The following is a 16,364-nucleotide window of genomic DNA, read 5'->3' on the forward strand; positions in this document are numbered from 1 at the left end:
TGAGATGATAAAGGTCCGAGCTGGGCCCTCGGTTGGGTCGCTGAGCCTGCCCCGCTCCGGGAAGCCCCAAGCCTCCGGAATCGTGTGAGGGGCGCCCCCTAGAGTTGGGCAGTGCCTGGATGGTAACCAGCGTTGGCGGAGCTGCTCCAGGCGAATGAATGCTTATCGTTCTCCAAACCGTGACTGTTCCCACTTAAAGTGTAAGGGAAGCTGAACCTTAGGGTAAATAACTTGCCGGGTCATAAAATGTATGAATGGGAAATTCGCGGTTGAAACTGAAGTTTATCTGAGTCCCAACCACGGTCAAAACCATTACCCCTACTGCTGGTTTCCATTGCTACAATTGAGTCCATGCGTAGACATAAGTGCATTTCCTACTCAGCTTCTCAATATTTTGGAGAAAAATTTGGATTCCTCAAGGTGGTAAAAAATAAAACAATCCGGCTTGGGGAAGGCCAAGGGACTGAAAGTTGGCGCATCTATCTCAGGGACTGCAGTACTGGGAAGGAAGAGCCATCTCCCTTCTCTGTTGCCAAGGCTGCCGGTTTCCATGGCAACCCTAAATCCGGAGTTACCCGGATAATTGAGATACTAGTGCACTGTAATGCTTCCAGGCACCTGAGGGTCTTCAGGTGTTACTAGGCATGAGTCAGAGGCAGGGTCTACACAGCTCAGATAGCCCAGGTGCAGGGGAGTATTGCTGTTTCTAGGAGACTGATTTGATTCTGATGGCTTCTCAGTTTTTATTCAGTCCTGGATCAGAAATCATAGATAGGTCAAGAAGGAGTTTCATAAATGGAATGCAGATCCATAGTAAGTTACCATGGAGACATGAAGAGTATGCTACTTTTTTTTCACTGTAGCAGAAAATACTGACTCATCTGGGCCACTGCTATAGCTAATAGAGGGACTTTTTCCCCAGGCAACTCATTCAGCCCTTGATAGTGTCTGAGAAGCTTGATGCCTACAGTCATCCTGTTAAGCTCAGCGACCCTAAGTGGGACTGCTTCTTCCTTTGCCGTAGCACCAGCTGCCATGACCTTGGGTGTTCTGTCCAGGCTCAGAGGCTCCCTGAGTCATTTGATGTCCACTGCTTTTGGGGGAAGACATCTTCCCCTCTGGAGGGGCCGGTGTGGGCTGGAGGCTTGGAGGGGAGTTCTGCTCAGACTGGGCAGTGTTCCAACATATCTGACCAGAAAGACATCAAAAGAGGAGTGTGGGAGACAATCCGTTCCTGAGTATGATTTTTCCTTCTGCTCTGACTTGTGAAGGCTGGGGCCAGTTCTCTCCTCTACAGAAGAAAAGAGGATTAAGGAACCTATGTCATCAGGCTGTAATGAACATTCTCCGTAGAACCGAATGTGTAAAGAATTTAATAGAGCCGTGAGTTTGTGGTAGAGAGAATCTCAAAATGATACAGCTATTAATTTTCTTTTCCTAAGTTCTTCCCTTTTCATTTTATGAAAAACCCTTGGGAAAAAAATACCATATACATGAAAAAAGAAATCAGCTCTACTTTCTCCGACGTAATGTGTGAAGCCCAACTGAAAATAATCTGGTCACAGGCACGAATGGTGGAGCTGAAGGAGATGTGGGAGGCTGGGGAGAGGAAGTGGGGTCACACGCCAACACCAAATCTTGACTCCAACCCATGCCCCTGTCGCTCCTTGATTTCCCTCTGTGCCCTTGGTTCCATGCTGTGGCTGATCCCCCTCTACGCTTGGACAGTCATGCACACGTAATAAAAAGGGTTATCCTAGCTCTGGGGCGATATCAGGGTTCCCAACATTTTTTAACCTTCCTGTTATTAGTCGGTTTCCTAGTTACTCAGTAGAACTAAAACCTGGCCGGCTGAAGCCTGTGATTATTCACCTATTATGGCTTGATTCACAGGGAACACCGAGCTTTACAGTAAATTAAACCCTAATAAAAGTACGGCCCTTGTGCTTGCAGATCAAAAGTCGAACGTGTTAGAAGGAAATGAAAAGTCAGAAGGCATGCGGGGTGAAATGATCAGATGTACTATGTCAAACTGAGCTTAAAAGCCGTCTTCACTCTTTTCCCTTAAGAAAGAGGGAAGCTCACGGAAGAGAAAAAGTGTATTACAGAAGAACATATGTGGTTCAATACTAGATGTCTAGAGACTAAAATGAAGATAAGAGTGCTTTAGAATCCAGATGTAATTATTAAAAATGATTAGCTTACCAAGTCATTTTGTAAGAATAAAAAAACAAAAAAACAAAAACAGCAAACCCCCCAAACCAAAAATACTTCCTTAGAAACACGTCTGTATTTACCTTGAACTCCAAATTGATAGTCGATGTTCAGTACGTGGTGGTTTCCACTTGTCAGCTAAGCAGACGTCATTTGGTCTGTGGTGTATCATTCATTCATTAAGCAAACATACTGTCAGCTGCTGAGCAGACAAAGGCCAGTGAGGCTGAGTCCCCACCCCTGAAGAAGTAAAACTGAGTCCACAATAATGTGAAAAATCACACACAAACAGAAGACTGGAAATCCTGGAGGTGGGGGTGGGTGGGGGAGGGGAAATGCACTTAGAAAGCAGTGAATTCCTCTACTGACCACTTACACTGCAGTCACCGGGTGGGTGGCGTCTTGCAGCAGCAGCAGCTAGCCCACTGACGCATGCCAGGGTCAGGGAAGGGATGAAGTTGAGCTCTGTAACACCCATGTACCGCCACCTCCGGGTGGGCACACCACATTCATATCATCCAAGCCACTCTCCACTCTTGCCCTTTTGCAGGCTGGCACAGGTACCAGGAATCCCGGGCAACCTGGGGTCATCTGGCAGCCTCCCAGCCTCCTGATGGGGTGGTCCCAAACTGTAAGAGCAAGCAGTATCTATCTTCTTCGTGAAGACTTTTTGGAATAGCGAGCCTGGGACTACCCTGGAGATCGGTAATTTTTCTTGATGGCCCATTATAACTTCTTCCGCTGTTGGCAGCCTCATTTGTCCACTGGGTTCCCTATGGGTACAAAGGCATTAAAAACATGGTAGAGCTTATGATCTTGACCTCTGAGGGGTAATTTTTAGGGTCAGACTCCCTGGGTCATATCCCAGCTCAATCTTTCACTAGGCATCCAGTGTGGCCCTGGGAAAGTTGCTTAACCTCTCTGGGCCTCAGTTTCCTTCTCTGTCAAGTTTGATTAATAGTGGTGCTGAGATTTCTTCCAGGGCTGCCTGAAGATGAAATGAGTTAGTGTTTCTAATGCACTTAGAAGGATGTCAAGCACACAGTTAAGTCCAAGTGTGCTGATAAAAACCAGCAGTCCCTCTGACCCTGGAGAGCTTGGTCCCTTCATCCCTCCCAGCATCTCCGATGGCTGCCTTGCTCTACGCCCTGAGCAGGACTTTGGTTCATGAAAAGGAAAAAGATAGATCAAGACCAGTGCCATCAATAGGAGCCCACGGTTCCCTTCACTGTCATTCCCTTGCCTTTGATGGTGGAATGAAACAACGAATTTTACAATTGGAAAGAACTTCAGAGATCTGTAGTGAGACCAGCTCCTGTTTTTATAAGGAAACTGAGGCCCAAGGAGGATCAATTCCTTGCCCACAGTCATGGGGCTGTTTCTTGGCAGGGCTGGGACTCCAGGCCCACCTCCGCTACTGCCTCCCTTATACGGCAGTACTCTTGGTGCGTACAAACCAGCATCAGAATCCACCGTGATATTAAACTGCACGATGACATGCTTTAGGCAAGTCTGGACAACAAAAATAGCAAGAGGGACCCTTTGTATTCTGTGAAACTGATAATCCCTAAATAAATGCGTCTGAAGTGTGAGTCAGACCCGCACAGATACATGATTTTATAGCTGTGTGTGTTTTTTCTGAATCACAAAATGATTCCCACACTATGCACTCAGCTGGGTAATACTCAGAGCATCGGCCTGACTATTTACCTTGCAGACTGGAACACCGAACCACTGGTCTTCACACAAGCCAAGAGTTAGTCATCATTGTGCCCATCCGCCTGGCAAATGATTAAGTAAGGTTAATGGACACGCCACTCTGGTGACAAACTGAAACCCGGATTAACGTTTTTAAAGCTAAATACTGTAATATGCTTCAGCAGGCCTGTGAATAAATCACAGAGACGTTGGGGGTATTTATGGGATGTCCATTCTTTTGAGGAATGGCTTTCCGATGGCGGCAAGAAGTTCCCCCACCTCTTTGCACTTGGGAATTTTGGTCTCTGTGTCTATTTCAGACCCACTGAGCTATTAGTACCTCTTGTTTGTAGCTGTTGTGGAAATCACACCTCCTCATGTACTTTCCTCCAGGCAGATGCTTTCTTCATCTCTAGATTCCAAACTTCACCGAGGCACTTGAACCAGCCCTCCGGTTCGGGTTGAAGGTGAGGAGGAACGGCAACCCTCCACTCTTAGGCGTCCAGGAGGAGAATCATCGGCACCTGTCTTTTGGAAGAGTCTCACAAACATCACAGGAGCTTCTTGTTCTGGCAAAGAAATACCCCTTCATCAAAACAGAGCAGAGCTGACCTGCAGGTTCATGTTGTAGGAACTGTCCCCCTCCCCGCCCCCGCCCCCAACTTCATGGCTGGAGAAAGGGACAGGTGGTAGGACCAGGCTTCCACTTGGCATCTTGTAATTCTTAGTAACTGTCTTAAACAAGAAGTCCACCTGCCTTTTGCACTGGGCCCTGCAAATGACGCAGTTGGTTCCAGGTGGGACGTTTGTCCCAGGCCTTTCTGCTCCCACACGGAGCCAACAGCCTTGTCACAGGCAGAGACCGTGTCTTCTTGGTCATCTTGCAGCATCCTTTCTGCTGTGACAGCAGGGATTCAAATGTACTTAAAAATCTTTTTAAAAGATTTTGTTTATTTACCTATTTGAGAGAGGGAGAGAGCATGAGCCATGGGGAGAGGTAGAGGGAGAAGCAGGCTTCCCAATGAGCAGGGACCCCAACTTGGGGCTTGATTCCAGGACCCCAGGATCATGACCTGAGCTGAAGGCAGCCACTTCACTGACTGAGCCATCCAGGTGCCCCAGAAACCCTGTTCCCATTCGCTGTCCCCTCATTGTCCTTAAGTCCTAAATTACCACCAATCTGGGCAACTGGTTGGCTCAGTTCGTTGGGTGACTGCCTTCTGCTCAGGTCTATGATCCCGGAGTCAGAATCGAGTCCTGTATCAGGCTCCCAGCTCCATAGGGAGTCTGCTTCTCCCCCTGACCTTCTCCCCTCTCATGCTCTCTCTCACTCTTGCTCTCTCAAATAAATAAATAAATAAATAAAATCTTAAAAAAATAAATCACCGCCAATCTGCTTCCTGTCCTGAGACTTGGTTCTTGGGTACATTTCACAGGAAGGCTTGTCGGGATGGGCTTCTGTCACTTGGCCTCGTGTTCTCAAGGAGCACCCATGTCAAAGGGTGTGTCAGTGTTCATTCCTTTTCGTGGCAATGCACACTTCTCTATCCCACATCCTGTTTCCATTTGTAGGTACCCACGAAACCACTGGCCTGCACCATGAAGCTCAAGGCATCTTTAGTGCCCAGAGTGGGCTCATCACTGATGTTCTCTTCCTGCACCAGCCAAAGCAGAGCATGAAGAGGTGAACTCATGCCAGGCAGGATGGGGCTGGGCTGGACCCGACTGCCCACCCAACTGTCCCCCAGGGCTTCAGCTGCCCAGTGGCTCTGGCCCTCCACTGATTGGCCACCCCAGAAGCAGCTGAGCTTCCCTTATGGGAGGGAGACCGAGGAAACTGGTCTCCTAAGCCTTGAGTACTGCTAGCTTGAGCTCGGGAGCTAGAAGTTTGTTTGACTCAACTTGGCAAGTTGTGCCTTCTTGTTTCTTTATTTTCACCCTGCACTTTGGTATTTGTATAGAAAAAAATGAGTAGGCTATTTCTCTGCATGAGTCACTTGCTCTAGTTTAGGGAAAAAAGCAACCATTTTATCTATCTGTCTATCTATCCTCTACCTATCATTCATTCATTCCAGTTTTATTAAGATATAATTGACATCATTTGACCATTTTAAATGACTTTCAGTGTAACTTCTGAATTTAAATTCTTATACTTATTTCTAAACACTTTTAGACATCATGTCTGTTCTCATCACAGCAGCCAGAGGAATGCTGTTAAAACATCAGTCCTACCTGTCTTTCCTCAGTGAAAACCTTCCAATGGCCCCATGTGACTCCGAGGAAAAGCTCAAGTGCCCACCAGGTCCCCCAATGCCCCATGACCTGACTTTCCACCGTCTCTGTCATCTACCTTCCCTCCTCCATCCCGGACCCCCTCCAGGTGCCAGCTCTGGCCTTCCCCAAACACCAGGCAGCCTCCTTCCTCTCCTGGAAGAGCTCTTCCCCAGACGCCACATGGCTCCTTCTCCCTACTGCCTCCCATCTCCATTAGTCATCTTTGCTGAGACCTTCCCTGGCTACCCGTCGGAAATTTCAACCAATCCCATCAGACCCACGTGGTTGTTTTTTTTTTTCTTAAGCCCATAGTATTATTTACTATTCTTTACAGCTCACTTTTTTACCTGGCTCATTATCTCTCCAGCACAAATTCTTCCGCATTAGGGCATGCACTATATCTGTTTTGTTTCCTATTTTTCTGTAATGTGTGGAACAATTCCTGACACACAGGACTCAATAAATATTTGTTGGGTAAATGATATTAACGAATTCTGAGGGCGAATTTTCATCACCTTTCCAACGTACACATAGAATGTTGGCTAGTAAGTATGGATACATGTGAGAAAAATTCTATCCATAAAAAGATGTGAATACATTATATAATGTCCTTTATAATATTTTGCTGAAATGGAAAAAAAAAACCCTATAGTAATGGTGGAATCTTGCGCTTAAGGGAGCACCTGCTTGGCTCAATCAGTTGAGCGTTAGTTAGACTCTTGATTTCGGCTCAGGTCATCATCTCAGGGTTGTGAGATTGAGCCCCACCCTGGGCTCTGTGATCAGCAAGAAGTTTTCTTCCGATTCTCTTTCCCTCCCAGATCATGCACTTGCTCTCCCTCAAATAAATAAATAAAATCTGTTTAAAAAAGAATCTTGCATTTATGTAGTACGCTGTAGTTTTCCTAGACTTACCTTCTACGGTATTCCTTATTTGAGATTGCATTATTCTCTCCGGTTTAAGGGACTTCCCCAAAGTCACAGAGCAAACTTATAGGGTATTCAAGACTAAAATCTTCCAAAATTTTCAGTGAAGTGTGTTTTCCCACCAATGCAAGCAGAAGGGCACTCTGCTTATGTGGAGCCCTAAACAGTTCACAAACTTCTTTGCAGACATGGGCGGTCCTGCCCTTGCTCTGTGATAAGCAGATCACACCCTGTTATCCTTGAATCCCTGGTTTACCAGTGAGGAAATTCTGATTCAGCCTGGCCAGCGTCTTGCCCCCTGGCCAGTTGGCTAAGCTGAGGGCCAGCACCAGGCCTCTGGTCTTTGCACCGACTTGACTGCTAATGACAGTGACACCTGACTTCCTTGTTCTTTGCTGTACAAGGTACAGCTTGACCTCTGGTATTTGAGGCTGTCTCGTGGGTCCAGTCCATGACCCAAGAGTGGCCTGAAGCCCCATGGTGGGCTTTGTTCAAAACTCGGCTGAAACACATCTTGATTGTTCTAGCCATATGGCTGGCAGGGGAAACTCACACTGCCCACTTGGGTTTTAACTTAGTTTGGGTGGATTCTCCTTCTCTCAGTCTTTGCAATAACTCTCCATAAGAGATAACAGTTGTGTCCCTGAAGTGGGTTGAATGGTGCCCGCCCCTCCTCCGCAATGATATGTCTACATCCAAACCCTTGCAACCTATGAATGGGACCTTGTTTGGACAAAAGGTTTTTTGCAGAGGTAGTAAGTGCAGACCTGCAAGATGAAATCATCCTGGGTTATCCTGGCAGAACCTGAATTAATGACAAATCTCCAGGAGAGGCACACGGAGAAGAGAAGAAGGCCAGGTGCGGACCAAGGCAGAGACTGGAGGGATGCAGTTGTAGGCCAAGGACCTCCTGGACCACCAGAAATGAGGAGGCAAAAAAGGCCCTCCCCTAGAGCCTCAGAGGAGCACGATCCTGCTGACCTTGATTGTGGATCTGTGGCCTCCAGATTGTGAGAGAGTAAATTTCCTTTGCTTTAAGCCACTGAATTTGCAATGATTTGTTACATCAGGTGCAGGAAACTCATACAACCTCCTTGGGAGAAGTGACCCTGAGAGGAGAGCCAGGAGGTGAGGACAACGGATGGAGTCAAGACTTGAAGCTTTCTCAGAAAGCGAGCGATCTTCGCACAAGTAAGACAATTTTGAGTAAATTAAAAACTGGGTAAGGAATGATAAGTGAAATTAGACAGTGACTTGGATCTTTGACATTCACTATAAGAAAATGAGAAGAAGGGATTCATGAAACCACTGTAGGGGCGTCCCAGCCAGTGAGGGAGATACACACTTCAGGGTGCAGTTATATGCTGGAATGTTAAGTACAATCTCAGGGGTGAGTCACCATTTACAATTCATGTGGGAAAAAATTATAAAAATAAAAGAATAGGAACTTACGGATGCAGAGCAATTACATGTTAACTATGGTGTGAAGTGGTTGGTGACCAGAAGATTAGAAGGAAGCTGAAGGTCATCTTTGTACTTCCCCCACTCACTCCTGTTCATTCGTAGCTCTGGGACTCCTTGACTTTGGATCTGATCCAATCCCTTTTCTTGAGTTGTTAAGAAAACTGGGCCAGCCCTGCTGACCTCTGGACAGGGACCAACAGTACACCAACAGCCAGCCCCACCATCTGGTGGGGTATGGACTGAGTCTTGGCAAGACTAGAGCCACTGCTGGGCCCTGAGCCCCTTTGGTCCTTGCCTTACTGTGCAAGGGGACCTCCTCCTTCCCTCACCTCTGGTTTCTTGAGATGGGGCTTCTGCCTTGGACTTATTTCTTCAATTCAGACGTCTGCTTGGCCTCTCCCTGGCCAGAAGTATGTCCACGTTCTGCCATGCAAGGACAGTCCCATACAGAGAACACTTATCTGCCCGTCTGCTGCTCACGGCCACACTGGGTTTCCTTCCAGCCTGTCTGTGAGCAGTATAGGTGTTGAGGTGGAACACGATCCATCTTACACCATGGGGGCAGGAGTGGTGGAAGCAGAGAAACTGGCCAGGCGACCGCAGTGGGAGTAACATAGGTGAGGAGGGTGGTTTGGACCAGGGAGTTAATATTGGAAATGTAGAAAAGTATTTCCCTTTAGGAGCAGACACCACCATCCTTCAGCTGTTCAAGCTAGGGTCTGTCAAGTTGTCCTTGATTTCCATTCTTCCCTGAGCCCCATAAACCATCAGCAAGTCCTGTGGACTCTATTTCCAAACATCTCTCAAATCCTACTACTTCTATCTCTTCCTGCTTCTACACCCTTGTCACCATGTCACTCACCTTGACCGTGCATCAGTCCCCTAACTGTCAGAGCACACCTCTGCTTCCACCTTCCTACAATCCAGCCCCCACACAGCAGCCAACATCGTCTCTGAGAAAATAAATCCTATGACGCCACCTCTTTCCTTAGAATCCTCCAAAAGCTTCTCACCCACATAGAATAGAATCTTGACTCCTTTCAGGACCTAGAAAACCTGCTCTGCCTTTTCCCCCTTCCCACCATCTTCTCCTTGCTCCTCATACTCTAGTATACCAGCCTCCACCTACTTCTGGAACACCCCAAAACTGCTCCCACTTCGGGGCCCTTCCCTTTGCTGTTCTCTGGAATGCTCTTCCCCTGGTCTCTCTCTCCGCAAGGCTGCTCCTCCTCACACTCCAGGGTAAATGTCACTGGCTCAAGGCAGTCCTTTCTGATCTCTGGTCAACTGATAACGCTCTTACTAGCATTTATCACTACAAAATTATCTTGTTAATTTATCTGTTTACTTGATTTTGTTGTCATCCTCCAGCTTACGAAAATTCAAGCTCAGTGAGAGCAGAACCCTTGTCCATCTTGTTCTTTGCTGTGTCCCTGCACCTTCAGCAGCAACTGGCATGTTCTAGGCATGGATGAATGACCTTGATGAATGAATGAATGAATGAATGAATGACTCTGGCTAGATTCGGTGCATCATGGTGTCTCAGATCTCTATGACTCCTGAGTTTTGTTATCCAAAGTATCTTCCATTACTATCCACTCTGGTCACCTATAACCTTGACAAGCAAGCCATTGAACAAATAGTGACTAAGGCAAAGTATGTCACTAGGACTCTCACTCTGGGTGACAGTAACCAAGGCCTGATTAGCTCTATTTGTATAACTACTCTTGAAGATACAAGACCCTGTGTGAAAGAAGCATCTGCCACGTCTGCCTTATCTGCGTCTCCACTAAGCCTGTCAGCTCACACCCACACAACCTGTTTTTAGGAAATCCTGGTGACCCTGAGGCCTCCACTCCATCAGGTGCATTTCCTGGCTCAGTCCTGCGGGAGCAGAGGTGAAGTGTCCCCTTCTGTCCAGGTGCCGGCTACAGACCCAAATGGCCCCTGACCCTGAGCTGGTATGTGCTGTGGACGCTTCCCAGGTGCTTCCCATGCCAAATGTCAGGGCAGAGCTGGTGGGCAGAGGACCAGGGACCTTGAGGGCCCTTGAGGGCCCTTGGTGCAGAGGTACAGTCCCTTGACCCCCTAGTCACTTAAAATACAACCAAAGCAAACAGGTCTCCACACACAGAGAATGATACTTGAACATGTATGTTAGTAGCAAGACTTCTCAAACACAGGGGCTTAAATGACACAGAATTTTATCTTTCTCTGGTATAACACTGGGGAAGGGGGTCTGAGGCTGGTTTGGTGGCTCAGTGATTGGGACCTAGGCTCCTCCCATCTTGATCTGCCTTCTTCCCTAGGGCAGATGACTCACTTCCTTTCCTAGAAAGGAGAGGAAGAGAACACTAGGCACTTCCTTTTTATTCCTAATTGCAGGGGCAGCCCTGCTCATCCTTATTGGTGGATTTAGTCACATGACTTCATCTGGCTGCAAGGGAAGCTGGGAAGTGTAGTCTTAAGCAGGATGGGTTGGTGCTAAGAATGGATACCAGCAGAATAAGCAGAAGCCTCCTTGGCCATTCATCCCTGAAATGTGCCCCTCCTCCTGGGTTATATCTCAGTGGACCAGGGGCAATCCTCAGATTCTTCCATGTCTTGCACAATCCAAATCAATCTGGAACCAGGGCCTGTGGATTCTGGCCCTTCAATTTCCCTAGCAATCAATCTCTTCTTTCTGTCTTCACAAATCTCAGAGGGACAGCCTGATAGCATCTGGTAGTTGCTTTCCAATCAGATGCCCTCCCTCTGATAACTTCCTCTCAATCAATACTGCACTGAGCAGGCACATAGGCTTCCTAATGCATTGCTCTGATTCTGTTATTCCCCTGCTCAAAAGCATTCAGTGCCTCTGCTGTGAAGGTCTAAATAGCTTGGTGAGGTTTTCAGCTGCATTGCCAACTTTGCCCTCCCATACCCCTCGCCAGCTACACCATGAGCCTCAAGGTCCAGCCAAGAGAAGGGCAAGAGAGGAAGGAGAAAAGAGAACAGAAGTTTATTGAGGGCCTTTTGTAATAATTATTGCTATGGCCTAAATGTTTTGGGGGGCCCCCAAATTCATGTGTTGAAACCTAACCCCAATGCGTGGATCTGGAAGGGGGGCCTTTTGTCAAATGATTGGGTCAGGAGCACAGAGCCCTCACGAATGGGACTGGGGCCCTTATAAAGCAGCCGGAGAGATCTCCCTTGTCCCCTTGCCATGTGGGGACACAGTGAGGAGATAGCCGGTTATGCACCAGAAATTAGGCTTCAGACATTGAATCAGACATTGAATCAATCAGATTCAATCAGACATTGAATCTGCCTGTGCCTTGGTCTTGGACTTCCCAGCCTCTAGAACTGTGAGAAATAAATTTCTGTTGTTTCTAAGGTACCCAGTCTGTGGTATTTTGTGATAGTCGTTTGAAAGAACTGAGACAATCATCACTTAAATGTATTGGGCGCCCACTGAGGCCCAGGCCCTCCTTTGCACTTGCACCCCACGGGCTCTCTGACATGACTCTTGGGTCTTAACCCCTGGGCTGCGACAGTTTTATCAGAGTGTCCCTCCCTGGAGACTTGAAATTTCCTGAAGGCCCAGAAGATTCCCCTTCCACCTGGGCCTCGAGTGTCCATGGGCGAAGGAATCACCTTTCAGGGGAGTTGGAAGGTGGTTATTCCCCGAGCTGGAGAGGCTGGTGGGAGAGGAGAGGTTGAAAGTGGGTGAGGTCAGCAGGGGGCCTGGCTGGCTGATCACAAAACTACCTCTTCATTCCCAGAGAGACCTGGAAGAGGCAGCAAGGCCTGCGCTGTGGTTGTGGTTAGTTAATCATGGACTTATCAGGAACAGAAGGAATGGGTGGCCCTCTGAGCCGTGCCTGACATAGCGGGAAATTCTCCAGGGCTGGTGAATGGGGCCTGGCCTGTGTTAGCAGAACGAACTTGGCTCTCCGCTGGTTTCCAAGGCCTGTGTCTGGGCATAGGCCCAGGGCTCCTGTACCCTCCTCGTGGGTCTGAGCCTTCCTGCTAGGCTCCTGCCAGGGGCTCTGGGGAAACTGTGCCCTGGAAAAGGGGTGTCCCCACACCTTTCAGGAGTAACTGGACACCGGCTGTCTACTTCTTCCAGTCCAGGGGACTCAGATACCTGTGGGCTCTACTGGAAAAGGTGGAGCATAATAGATAATAAGCATAATAAATAAGTGAAGTATTCAGTAACTAAAATGGTAATAAGTGCATGATGGGTAAAAAGAGAACAAAAATGAGAACCAGATGTGGTAGGGGCTGGGTTCCCAGTCACAGAGAGGCAAAGGACCCCAAAAGACGGTCCAGGGCAGTGACTGTCAAAAATTTTGGTCTCAGGATTCCTTGACACTCTTCCCATTTCTTGCTCGTGTGGTATCTACCCATGTTTACCAGATTAGCAAGCAAAACTGAAAACTGTTTAAAATAATAACTTATTTATTTATTATTTATTATGATATACTATTTAATAATATTAAACTATATTATATATAATTTAATACTTAATATTATTTTAATATAATTAAATTTAAAAATTACTATTGCTACATTATTGATTTATGATTTAAAATATTTTAATATAATTAAAATAATATTTAAAATATTAAAATGTTTAAATAATATTTAATTATTTAAAAATGTTTAAATAATATTTAATTATTTATTAGGAAGTGAAACTATTTCATGTTCACATGAATAACATTTTTTAAATGAAAGGTAACAATGTTGTAAAAAACCACCCAAAAATTAGTGTGAAGCTGGGCATTGTTTTACATTTTTGTAAATCTTAATGTCTGACTTAACAGAAGGCGGTTGGATTCTCACATCTGCCTCTGAATTCAATCCGTTGTATCACATGCCATGAAGCATCTGGAAAACTCTACTGTGCACTGTGGGGCCAGAACGGAAAATGCAGAAAACACTTAGGAAAGTACTTCTGACCTCACAGAGCCCCAGAAAGAGGCTGAGGGACCTCTGGGAGTTCCTGGACTACACTTTGAGAGTTGCTGCTCTGGCGCATTCCCATCTCTTCATTTTTCAGATGAGAAAATTAGGATCCTGAGTGGGACGCTGTGTTTCTCAGGTCTCCCAGCTTGTTGGTAAAGTGGATGGAGGACAGAACCCACAACTTTCTACATTAGCCCAAGGTTCTCTTCCCAGTTTAAAGTGTTATTTGTTGCTTGATTATTTTAATGCAAAGCAAATGCCCAGATATTTAATTCTGTGCATGAGGAAGCCGCCACTTTTTTGAAATAAATACAGTCCAAGCCCCGTGACCACACATAAAGGTGAGTGGCGTGGGCCCAGGAGCGTGGCTTTTAATGGTGTGTTTACTACTCTATCTCGCTGGCCTGAAGTTTACACAATGGCTCTTTGTGCTCTCTGAAAGCCTGGGTGTGTTAGGTGTGGTCTTGGGTACAGTGAGAGAAGTCAGTAGAATAACAGTAAATATTCCCTTTGATGGAGGGAACAAAGGTGATTTAAACTGAATCTTGAAAGGGACTGAGAGCTAATGAGCTGCTCTGGGCCAGGCGGGCGCTCTCCAAGAACACTGCATCTTCTGAATGGGTGAATTTCACACACCTTGACCTCCAGGCTGGGGAGGCACCAACATGGCTTAATCGCAGTCAGCTAGCGAGAATGGATGGATCCCTCAGGTTCGGGGTCCATAGGAACAGAGCTGCCAATGGTCACCACCAACGTTTGGATTCTGCTCCAGGAAGGACAGGCCCTTGGAGTGAGTGTGGTTTGAGCAAACAGTGCCTTCACCGATCTCCCCAGGTGTCGTAGGCATTAGTCATGCAGATGTTATCAAGATGTAGAAAGTTCTGACAGGGCTGGGAATGAGTCACTGGGCCATCAAAGACCTGTGAGATAAACAGAAACCAAGTAGAAAAATCAAATACAGTGTGCTTTACTCAATGGTCCTGGCTGGGATTGTGCAAGCAAAGATTTCACCACCCCGAAGGTGATGTCTGGGCAGCCTCCAGGTCCCCATACCCACCTGTGGGGTCGCATAGAATTGGTGGGGATCTCTGAGCCTGGGCCCATACCTGGGATGGTGGTCCACTAGTCACATGCCAGTTTCTCACAGCAGTCCTCCTTCTAGAAGGTAAACCTGTCAAACCAGCCAGTGGGCTTCTGGAAAGGAAGAAAGGGAAGGAGGCATGGCAGAGAAGGGAATAGGTTGTTGCCGGGAATAAGGTAGATTCCAAAGAGTTTAAAGTTTATTCTTTTAAAAAACAGCTTTGACTAAGAAGCTATATTTTTAGATTTTATTTTAAAACTGAATATTTAAAATTTTAAAAAATTTAGACATTTTGAGACATCTTATTTTTTTAGACTTTTTTGGTATGACAAAATAATTTGGTTGATAAAGCTTTTATGGCGAATGTAAATTTGAATTATCAAATATTTACCACGTTTACTGAGAGTCTGGATGAAGTAGATTCAAAAAGACATTTAATGTACTATATTCTATAAAATAAAAAATTAGTGTTTCATGTCTCCCTTTCAAATGTTCAACTCTTTAACTGCTTTAGTTCATAAAGCAACACTGTTATTAAGCATAGATGGGGAAAAATCTGGGCCTATAGATACTGTCTCATAATAGGGCTCAATACTAATACCAACTTAAAAAACGCTGGTGCTTTAAAACCTAGAGAAATTACATGGACAAAAGTTAATGTAGTATGAATAACTTTACACCATATTTAATGCTAATGTTTAATAGTGTTAAGAACCACAGACTTTTGGAGTGCCTAGGTGGCTCAGAGGGTTAAGCCTCTGCCTTCAGCTTGGGTCATGGTCTCAGGGTTCTGGGATTGAGCCCCGCATTGGGCTCTCTGTTCAGCGGGGACCCTGCTTCCCCCTCTCTCTCTGTCTGCCTCTCTGTCTACTTGTGATCTCTCTCTCTGTGTCAAATAAATAAAAATCTTAAAAAAAAAAAAAAAGAACCACAGACATTTCTACTAAAATGACATTTAAATACCTTTCTCTCTCTCTCTCACAGTAAGAAGTTGAGATTCTTGGGGCACCTGGGTGGTTCAGTCAGTTAAGCGTCCGCCTTCAGCTCAGGTCATGATCCTGGGGTCCTGGGATCAAGCCCTGAATTGGGGGGGTGGGGAACTTCTCTGCTCATTGGGAAGCCTGCTTCTCTGTCTGCCTGCTGCTCCACCTTCTTGTGCTCTCTCTCTCTCTCTCAAATAAATAAATAAAATCTTAAAAAAAAAAAAAGAACTTGACATTTTCATTGGTGACATTTGCTCATGGAGCATTACTTGTCATTAGTGACGTTCACTAATCGAATATGCTGGTTTTAGGCGCTCTGCTTTGGGTCACTATTGTGGGTGGGTATATAACATGAGCGGCTTTGGTTGTATTTTTGTCTGAATGGGTCATTATCTTCCCACAGATCATGAGCACTAGGACCTATTCCTTAGTTTATCATATCCACAAGAACGTTCTAGATCTACATGAATCAGATACACCACTTTCTCCCCAGGCGTCATAAAGCAAGTGGTACATATCCTGGTTACTCTTTATGCAGTGCACTCAGCAGGTAGTAGGGACTCACTGGGTGCCTCCTGAGTGAATACCAGGAACAGATTGCAGGAGCAGAAATAAATTCATTATGATGTCACTAAACCACAAATTTTATTTAAAAATCCTTGTGTTGACAGAGAATGCTTTTTAAAAGACAGTCACTTTGTCGTAGTCCCAGACTAATCGGATGTGCCAGAATTTCAGGAGAAATCTGGAAAAAGTCATTGGACCTACAG

The sequence above is a fragment of the Lontra canadensis genome, unplaced genomic scaffold, assembly GCF_010015895.1.
Source record: "Lontra canadensis isolate GAN:19392208 unplaced genomic scaffold, GSC_riverotter_1.0 scaffold29, whole genome shotgun sequence".
In the NCBI taxonomy this organism is placed as follows: domain Eukaryota; kingdom Metazoa; phylum Chordata; class Mammalia; order Carnivora; family Mustelidae; genus Lontra; species Lontra canadensis.